The 10,406-nt window shown below is 52.8% G+C and overlaps 1 protein-coding gene across 2 annotated transcripts in view; it reads left to right on the top strand.

The window, feature by feature from the left end:
* Positions 1–3,490: 3,490 nt before the first annotated feature.
* The window catches only part of Sox13 (SRY-box transcription factor 13), a 42,711-nt gene continuing 35,795 nt past the window's right edge, over positions 3,491–10,406 (top strand). The window contains exon 1 of one of the 2 annotated variants that reach the window (XM_021197897.2): positions 3,491–4,056. The gene's annotated coding sequence lies outside the window, so the exon portion shown is untranslated. The remainder of the gene's footprint in view (positions 4,057–10,406) is intronic. The other variant, XM_021197898.2, reaches the window with a different exon arrangement.

Raw genomic sequence — 10,406 nt, 5'->3', positions numbered from 1 at the left:
GAGAGAGAGAGAGAGAGAGAGAGAGAGAGAGAGAGAGAGAGAGAGAGAGAGAGAGCATCCACACCACCCATTGCCCTCTAGGCCCAGGACCTTTGATTTTAACCACCTCTAGATTCATGTTGAGTTAGTAATCCTAGTTACTCTGGTTATGAGGTAAAAGAGTCATGAGTTCAAGGCCAGTCTGGGTAACTTAGTGTGCGTTTGTCTCAAAATTAAAAACAAATAAAAAAAGGAATATAGTTAAGTAAGGGCAACTTTTGCTTGCCTAGCACACAAGAGCTTCTAAACAGTTTAATCACAGGTGGTATGCAGAGGTTAGGTGAGTCACTGATACATTGTAATGTCAGGAATGAGTGAAAGGAACTTGTCCGAAGCACTGCCATTTTGTTTTCAGACTCCATTTTAATCATACAGTGAAACTAAGTTAAAGTTCCCAGGCCCTAGGGAGGCTGAGCACTTTCCATTATTCATCTTTTGCTCCCCCAGACATAATGATTGCTTCTAACTACAAAAGAACAAATGGACTTAATTGGTTGAACTGTAAAACCTACATTTATATTGGTTGACACAGACCAACCACATAAAGAAAACTCCATCCCTAAATCCTCATTGGTGGAAAAATGAAACTGTAACGCTGCTCAGATGTTTGTGGGTTTTTAGGCTTAAAAGCTCTGTAACATTGTGGCTCAGGGTCACAGTTCATCTTCTGAGTCAGCAGTGGCTTGATTACAATTCATTTTTGTCCTGTGGATTGACCTGGTGTTTGAGTTTGGATCCAATTAACAGTACTCAACATTTTGAAAACAGATAAAATTTCATCTTGGGGGACTGGAGGTGTGGCTCAGTTGGTAGAGTGCTGCCCTAATATGCAGGAGGAACCTAGTTTCCATCCCCAGCCCCACACAAACCCTCTCATGCTGTGAGCTCTTCTAATTTCAGCACTTGGGAGGCAGAAGCAGGAGTTCCAGAAATTCAAGTTCAGCCTATAGAGTTTGGGGATAACCTGGCCTGTATGAGCCCTTGTCTCAAAATAATTTTTACCATCTTAGGATAGAAGGTAGACAGGCAGGAAAGTGGGGCATGGGAGAACACCTCAGAAGAACAGGCACCTCGAGACAGTACAGAGGGAGGACACAAACAAGGGAGGCTGAGAAAGAACACGCTGTGAGGTTGGAGAATATTCTGGAGTGTGGGGGTGCAGAATGAGTATTACAAGGTATGCATTTGATATTAAAGGTATACCTTTGATGGTGTGGTCATAAGAAAGACCTAGCATCCTTCATTAGTTTCCTCCCTCCACTTACTGTCTCTAACTTTATTCCCCGCCCCCCCCATGTCTAGAATGATGTCAAGTATATTGGTGCCACAGAGTCAGTAAGACGTTTTATGGGGAAACAGTACCATGTCAGCAGCAGACACTTTATAGCTTAATTTGGTGGCAGTGACTGGGAGGGCTGTGTTAGAAATGAACTGCCAGGCAGTGAGTGCTAGAGACAGGGACATGCACCTTTCAGCTCCCTGTTTTAGACATGCCAGGGCTTGCTTTTATTTTGTCTTAACTTATATTATGTTGTTGGTGATGATTATGATGATGATGACGACAGTGTCTCACTATGTAGACCAGGCTACTTCCAAACTCACAGAGATCTACCTGCCTCTGCTTCCTGAGGCTGGGGTTAAAGGAGAGTAACTCCACACCCAGTTCAAACTCCATCCTTGTCTGACTCCATCTGCTGTAGCTAATGGCAGGGACAGGGAGGGGCCCACAGAGAAGTGCACCACTGAAGCTGACCAGAGACCAGAGGGAAACCACAAGATATGGGTGCACAGACATCTTGTCTGGAAGGAGAGAAAGAGGGTGGCACTTGGATAATTCCTTACTGGCTTCTGAAATGATCCCATTCAGTCACCTTAAAACCATACCCTCAACAGTTACCATTGACCTTTCCCATCTGCTTTCCCATACCCTAGCCCTACCTTAGCTCAGGTCTTCATCCTTCTGAAGATCCTCACTGGCCAACCTTTGTACCTCAGCTAGACTGATTGCATCAGAGCCCCGCTTAGAACCCCTTTCTCTGTAAAGAACCAACTGATAAACATGAATGTATTAAGGGCCTCCTCTTTGCCAAGTCCCGTTTAGACACATAGGCTCTAACCATGAACAAGAGGCACATCTCTCCCTGTCCCAAAGAGTTTACCATATCAATGTCACAGTGTAGACAGGCAAATGACCTGGGGGGGGGGTGTCTCAGAGCCCATGGATGGAGCTCCTGGCCATGATTTGATCATCAAGAAAGATTGCCTGAGAAGCTGGTACCAGACTGAGACCCAAAAGACAGAAGACTATAAAAGGAGTTGTCACCCAGGTAGGGAAGGAGGGACTGATGAAATGCACGAATCCTGTGGAAACTTCCTGGCTGGCCAACACTCGAGAGGGTCATACAGTCCCCAAATTGGCATTCCTTCAACCAGCCCTGCTCCCACAGGTCCTCAAGACCCACTTCAAACTGTGGCCTTTCTAAAAGAGGCTCTGATCCAAGTCCCCATAGCTTAGCGTCCTTGGTAGACCCTACGGCTCTAGCCATACTACTTTGTAGAATTAGAGTTGACCCATTCCTTCACAACATGGGAATCCGGGAAGGGCTGCCACCGTGTCATTCATCTTGGTGATCCCTGGCATCTGCTTGGGTCAGGTCTGGTGTACACATTTAATAGATGGGCTGAATGAGGAGAACCCCTTCTTCAAACATGCCTTGCTCCTAAACGGGGCAGGAAGAAATGAAGGACTTGTTGCCGTAATTCTAAAAAGGACAGGGCTGGGGAGTGGTCAGAGACGTTAGGAAGCTTTCAGAGATCAGATCGCACCCAAGCAGGTCTCTCCTTGCCCTCAGGCTGGTTTCAAATTGAGATCCTCCAGCCTCAGCTTCCCAGGTATTGTAGGCATGAGCCACTCCCAGCTCCAAGGGCAGCACTCAAGTAGAATTTTTAAAAACGCAATCCAAAACTGACCCAGGTAGTGCATGCCTTTAATCCTAGCACCCTGGAGGCAGAGCCAAGCAGGTTTCTGTGAGTTCGAGGCCAGCCAGTGAGAAAAATAAAGTTCAGTCTGGAAGAGGCTGTGAACTGGATTTGTTAAAAGGAATGAAAATTCCCTGTATCGACTCTCAAACCTGGGTCGAGGGAGTGGGCAGAATTCACCTTCCTTCTATTTTCTCTACCCAGTGGTCACTACATCTTCACAGGTCTCACTCTGGAAAACCTCTGCTGTCCCCTTCCCAGCACAGGTCTCCAGCTGTTGAGGCCTGGCTGGACCAGCTGCTGGGAGGAGGAGGAGGAGGAGGAGGAGGAGGAGGAGGAGGAAGAGGAGGAGGAGGAGGAGGAGGAGGAGGAGGAGGAAGCAGCTCTGTCCCTCCCTCCATCTCCACACCCTCCCTCCTCCCCCGCCCGCTCGCGCCCTCCCTCCCTCTTTCTCCTCGGAGGCTGTCGGAGTGGCTTTCGCAGAAGCGAACGGCGAGCGCCCTGCTCCAGTCCCGCCTGGGAATTGAAGTGTACGAGCGCAGCTCCTGGAAGCCGAGCTCCGGAGCGGCCGGCGGAGGTCGAAGGCCGGGGCGGCGCGCTCAGCTTCGGAGGCCCTGGCTTTGGACCCAGCGGGCTCGGAGCTGCGCGGAGAGGGGCAGAGCGCACTGCCCGCCGGCCTGGCCGGCGCAGCGGCCGCGAGTCCGGGAGCCGGACTGCGGAAGGGAACACGGCGGCGGCCAGCCGGGGGCAGAGGGCAGAGTGCCGAGCGGCCTGGCTCGGAGGAGGGCGCCGCCCGACCCGTCCTCAGCTCGGTGCCCGCGACCGTGGCCAGCGGAGCCCGGCGGGCCGCGGGTCCTGAGCGCTTCCAGCCCACGGCGGGGGGCGTGCCTCCGCCCGGCCGCGCCGCGCCGCCCCGGCCCGCTGCCTGCCGCGTTGCCGGGGCATGTGAGCGGGAAGGCCAGGCTGCTGGCCGCCGGGACGCACTGAGCAGGAGCCGGAGCGCGGAGTTGCGACCCCGGGCCAGCGCCCGACCGATTAGTAAGTGCGCCCCTCCGCGCCGCGCGCCCCATCACCCCAGCCTCGCGAAGTTTGACACGCGCGCCCCCGCGTTCCTAGGGACACGCTGGCTCTCTTCCGCGTGACTTTCCATCTTAGGCAAAGTTTTTGCCAGGCGGAGCCGATCCTACCAGACCTCTCACATCGCCGGCCGGTGGCGCCGCGCTGATCCCGCGTCCTTTTGGAGGGCAGTGGCTGCAGGCCGTTGTGGGTGGCGTGCGCGCGCCACGCGAGCCGGGCTTCGGGGGTCCTCTACCCGCCCGCCCTTTGCGACCCGCCGGCCTTAGGTCTTTCTTCCCAGCCTGACCAACGCGCCCAGTTTAAGCACTCCCAGTCTGAGCTTAGATGACCCCGTGCGAGCCCACGTGGGGCTCGGGTACCCGCAACGCGGAGCTCCGGCCCCGGGGTGCATTGGGCAGCCGGGGTTCAGCGCGCGCCCTTCCCACGGCTCCGGTTGATTCCCCGCGGACCAGCCGGGCGCCGCCTCCCGTTTTTCAGCCGTTGCTGCTCTTGTCTTCTCTCCACTCCAGCCTGCCCCTTGCCACCCCTGCGTCCCACGGTGGAGTGTCGGAGGAACGTCTTTCACCCCCTTTCACGGTAGAAATAAATTGAGTACAGGGCTGATGGCATGGGGGTGGGGGGTGGTCGCGTAGTCCCAGCGGTTCGCCATTGTTTTCCCATCCCACGTTCGGTACGTAAACACACACTCACGCGAGTGTGTTTGTGTGTGCTTGCGTGTGTGTGCACGCTCCGGCTGAGGCTGCTCAGATTCCCCAGGAGCTCTAGGGTCGCCCGCGGGATCTCCCCGCAACCAACCTACAGGTCCTTGCAGGAGGTGCTTCATACTTGAAGCTGGGGGGGGAAGAGGCACCGAGAGTGGGAGCTGTCCCAGAGTCCTTGGCGAGGCCGGGGGTCCAGCCTGGGCTGGACGTGAATTTTGAACTTAAGCCTTGGATCATTCCGGGAGGACCCCGGGCGCTCGAGCGGTGGCTCCCGCCTGGGAGGGTCCCCAGCAGCTGGCGCTCTTGGCAGCGTCTCCGTGACAAGAGCTTAGAGGAAACCGAGGAGTTTTCCTGGGAAGTTTGCTTTAGCTCTGTGGGAATTTCCGGGCCCGGCGCCTTAGCGCTGGCGCTGGCGGAGGGGTTTGACCTGAGGCAGTGATGCTGCTACTCAGAGCAAGGTTCCCAGAGACTGTTTCTAACCTCTTGATGCGGTAGGAAGTCCCTCACTGTGTGCTAGATTCAGCACACTTGAGTCTTGTTCTTGACCGAGATGGGTCGCTTGATCCTGGCGATGTCCAAAGATCGTCTATACTTTCTCAGATGAAAAAAGGGCGGATCTGTGCTTCTATCGTTGAAACTGGCCTATGTTGACGGTTTTGAAGGATGCTGGTTTGGAAGGCCTGTACCACGGGACGCCAGATAGCCTTGTAGTCAGAACCAGGAAGCTAAACTGGAGTTGTACCGTGGTGCCGCGGCTGGCGGTGCCACCGGAGGCAGTTTGACCCACCTCCCTTGCTCAGGTTACTTATCTGTAAAATGAGGTTAAATTCTGACAGTGGCCACCTCGTGGGGGTGGTCTTAAGGATGAAAAGTTGAAATGCAATCTCAATGCCATGCGGCACAAAGTAAATGCAACTGTTAGCTGTTGGTGTCAGGATATAACTTAGTGGAAGAGCTGTAGCTCAACGTGCAGGAAATCCTGGGTACTGTATTCAGTGTGAGCATTTGGGAAGTTAGCTGTTGTTTCTTAGTACTAATCATATTTACGTTTATTATTGGTGGTAGCTCTGGCGGCTCTGGTACTTGTTTTGTAGATCAGGCTGGCCTCAAACGCGCACCATGCCCAGCTAGGTGTTGTCTGTATTGTAATAAAGGTATTATCGAGCCCCCAGGGCCTAGTTCATACTGGGGATGTGACTACCACGGAGCAGCATCTCCGACCTGGGCCATTATAATTTAAAGGACTGTGTGTTGAGCCCAGAAGAACTCTTTGGGATTGTGTCCATTTGATCGATTTTAGTAATTATCACTTATGGGGAGGAAGTGACCTCACTCTCCTTCCTACCTCTTCTGGATTCTGATCCTAAGCAAACTTAACTTCTTGTTATTCATCTGCTTCAACCTTCCTGAGTATTTTTTTCCTTCCTTCTTCCTTTCCTCCTTTCCTCTTAAAAATTAATCTTCACACCATGTAGCATTCTCCCTGGAAACAGCCCCAGGAAGGAAATGTCTTCGAAAGGGAATTCCCTGGACACTCTGGTCTGTGCTGCAGACCCAGGATTGGATGTGCATTTGTGTCTCGGGGAACTGGATGGATTTCCACTAAGAGCATCCCAGGTGTCTGGGGCTCAGGGGAAGTCAGGTGGGCCAGGCAGACTGCCTGCCCTAGAGGGTTCTGTTCCCAGGCTAGGATCTGTTTCCTGTTGCTGGGGCTCACTTGAGAACCTAGCCTAGCTAGCGTGGCTGCCAAGCATACTGCATCTGAGACTTAGATAAATGAGAGCTGTCACCTCCAACTTTACAGTGACAGTTGGAGAGGCTTCTGGGAAAGTAGGGTAGACACAGGTTCTTGTCTTTATTGCTGGATAGCACAGAGAGGGGAGATCCAGAGGCACCCCTTTCTTCCTTCCCTGACCTTCTGACCCTTACCAGGCACGGGGGTGGTGGTGGTGGTGTGGTGGTGGCCAGTATGGGAAAACTTGGTGTTGGGAAGGTTCTGCAAGTAGGCTGTTTGCAGATGAAAAGTTTAAACATCTACTTCATTCCATAATGGAAACTTGTGGAAGGAATATGCCAATCTCCTGCCAGGCCTGGGCTACACAGTGTGATAGTAGGTAGACAAGTGGATTACCTACCTGTAGAGGGGCTGCTTTCTAGTGGCGGTCCCGTGAAGAGAGTCCCAGACCATGAGAAGAAATACCCAATGTTGGGGGGATAGAACACAGGGCAGTGGGCTTGTTGGGAGGCCAGTGAAGACTGCCCTGGGAAGAACTCAGGATAGGATAGGCCTGAAGACAGAAGGATCCAGCTGCACACAGCTGGGAAGAGGAGCATTCCAGGCTGAGGCACCAGCACATGCTCTCCTCCTCCCAGGTCAGAACCAAGTATGCAGCTTCGTGGTTGGAAAAGAGCCTGTAGGATCAGGAAGGTCAGAGCCTGGCTGGTGGCACCTGGTAGAGTGACTGGGGGTGGGGGTGGGCTGCATTTTACTGTCAGCTCCACAGGAAGCCATTGGAGGGTAGAGTGATTTATGATTTCTAAAGATGATTTGATACCAAAGAAACTGATCCCGATTGCCCCAGGGCAGGAAATGATGGCTGAGGGAGGAGAGATTATGTTTTTTGTTGTAGTTTATTTTGTTCTTTGTAAATTTAGTACATGTGCACACATATCAACAATGCCCCAACCCCCAAAATACTTTTAACAGAACACCTTAGAACCTGGAGAAAGTAGAGGAAAAGCTGATATATGTCCACACACTGATACATGTATGATATACAACCTGGTGCAGATAATTAGATGTGTACATTTAGGGGGATTTTTTTGTTTACAAATTTTTAATTACACTTATTTATTTAGTGTTTGTGTGTTAGTGGTAGGGACTTGTGGGACTGAATTTGTGTGGAGGTCAAAGAAAGAGAAGACCTCTACTTTAAAATAAAATCCATATGTCCACGTGGAGACATACTTGTAGGGAGGGAAGCATGGAACACAGGTTCAGGAGAAACCAGAGGGAGGGGAGGTGTGTGTGTGTGTGTGTGTGTGTGTGTGTGTGTGTGTGTGTGTTTACTTCAGAAGTGCCAGGTCTAGGAGTCATGAAGATCATGAAGAGACGTTGCCAACCTCAGATCCAACCTGCAGCCTTATTTGCAGATGGGAAGTAGCCCATCAGGGTCTTTTTGCTTTAAAAAATATAATAATAATAGATTTGGGAACTGTGTGTCATATGAGAAGGACTTAGAGCAGATGTCCTGTTTCTGGTCTATGAGGTGAGACTATGGCCCAGAGAAGACCGACCTCTTAGAGCTGCTGAGGACCCGGGCTGTAAGGCTGCTAGGTAGGTGTTGGTAGCTGTACCTGCTCCTCCTGGACACCCATGGTTCTTGCCCTTCAGGGCTGATGCTGGCTCTCGCACTAAGGTTTTCTCTGGAGGTTTAGGGTGGCCTTTTTGGGGCGACCATAGTATGCTTTCAGGAAGCCAATGCCGTGGTAAAAGGAATCCACACCCCCGTCCTGCACCCCTCTCTTCAGGACATGGATGGGTGAAGCTGAGTGTTTGCAAAGGCCTCTCTCTGTGAAGGGAGGGCAGGCTGCCCCCTTGAATGAGTTATTTTCTTTTAGGAGGGCCTGCTTCTGCCTGCACTTGCTTCCATTCCTACCCTTTGCTAGTCCCCTTCCTGAAATGCCCTGTTTGCTGGGGCATTTCCCGTCACCAGATGCAGAACTAGCACCTACAGTTACCCTGACACAGGCAGCAGGCATGATCTGAATGCTGGTCCTTCTCTGGTGACCTACGTGCTCCCAAAGACCTATCTTAGAGATTCATTATTTGCCATTTGGGCAAGGCCACCTCCATCCTCTGCCACTGTCCCCGAAGGGGATGAGTATCACCAGGCTTTCTTACAGTGCAGTTTTAAGAAAACTTCTTTGCTTTGGTGGCTTGGTGGCTTTGGGTTGCCTTGGGGGACCCTAGGACTGTCAGGCTGTGATACTATTCAGGACTCCAAGTCCCAGAGAAAAGTGCTAGGTTGTGATCAGACCTATAGGCTGCGAGGGCAGGAGGGGAGGAAGTGGCTGGTTCCCTGCTTCCATTCAAGAGCCAGTCACAGCTAAAGCTATGTAGTGTGTGGCCCGGTACCAGACCAGTTAGAAGAGGACTTCCAGATACTGAAGGGGCAGAAGCTTATGGGTTACAAGACTAGGAAGAAGTGGGGACAATGTCTGCTGCCTTTTTCCTAAGTAACATTATCTAGCTAGGCCCTTCTGGTCTCTGGGAAGCTGCAAACCTGGCATTCGGTACCACAGAGGGAAACCCACATCCCACTTCCCACTGGCCTTAGCAGTAAGCCTGGTAAACTGTCCGTGGGGATGGGGCAGGGATTGGAAAGGAGCATTGGTCTCTCTCTCTCTCTATGTTGTCCCTCCCCCGTGCTTTGTAGGGACAGGTCCTAGGTAAGGTTTCAGTGTCCTAGCTTGAAAGAAGAAAGGGAAGGGGCAGTTCAGGGCGCTCCGCTGGCGCCCGGCCCCTGGTGTTTGGGTCTGGAGTCCCCGCCAGGCCTGGCTCCCCGGGGACCCGCCCCAAGGCGGCCGGCCTGTCCTCCTAGCACCCCGCCTCCTGCCTGCGGAACCGGCCGGGCGGAGAACCGGTTCCTGTGGGCCGCCCCGCCCCTCGAAAGGCCGAGGGGTCGGCGCCTGCGCGGAGTTGGGTCGAGGCAGGTGCTTTGGGGTCCAGGTGACCAGTGAAGGGGGCAGCTGACGTGGGGGGCTGCTCCCTTTGTCCCGATAGGTCCGGGGCACTGCAGGGAGAGCGGGCAGCCCCCAGTATCCCGGTGGCCCTTCTGAGGCCCGCGGCCATTGCTGACTTTTTTTTTTTTAAGTTGTGGTTCATTTTATTTTTTTCTGTGCTGGGGAAGGACTCCAGTGCCTTGCTTGACCATGCTAAGCATAGCACTGAGCCACAGACTCAGTCATTTCTAGTGTCTAAAAGTAGCATTAGAAGTGTAGTTACTTTTTAAAAATCAGAATGAAAGGATTTAAGATATATTGCGATTTGCCGGTGAGACAGAAAGGAATGGAGAGACCTGGAGGAGTTGGGTGCTGAAAGGGGCTTCCTGCCAGACGGGTGACCATCACAGGACAAGGGATCTTTGAGGCTGGGCCAGACCACTTTTTAACAACAGCCCAGGGGCCCCTGAAACACTCAACAGCACCGACTGAGGTATAGTCAGGGACTTGCCAGCCCTATAGCTTTGGCCTTGGTGCAGTTTGGTTAGACCAGAGGGATCTGGCTCTCCCTGCAAGTTTTCTGTGGACCAAACCACCCCTCCCACCTCGGAGCTCTACTGAAGGAGTCTGAAGTCATTCTACCAACTTAGGGAGGCCTGGGTTCTCAGCCTGTGTCTTTGTGGGGTGGGGTGGGGAAGGAAGGAAGGATTAGAGGCTGGCAGGAAGCCTGTGTGCAGGTTCAGTGGGGCTCTGGGAGCAGGCTGGGTGTTGGGTGGGACTGACTAGGACACCTTGAAGTCATCAAGGGGCTCGCTGGCCTGGGTGGAGTGAGTGGGGAGTTTTATGTCTATATTCATGGGGCCTGGGCCAGGTGGGGCATCTGAG

The sequence above is a fragment of the Mus pahari genome, chromosome 5, assembly GCF_900095145.1.
Source record: "Mus pahari chromosome 5, PAHARI_EIJ_v1.1, whole genome shotgun sequence".
NCBI lineage: Eukaryota > Metazoa > Chordata > Mammalia > Rodentia > Muridae > Mus > Mus pahari.
The sequence above is the reverse complement of the archived record's forward strand: the minus strand, read 5'-3'. Positions and strand labels throughout refer to the sequence as shown.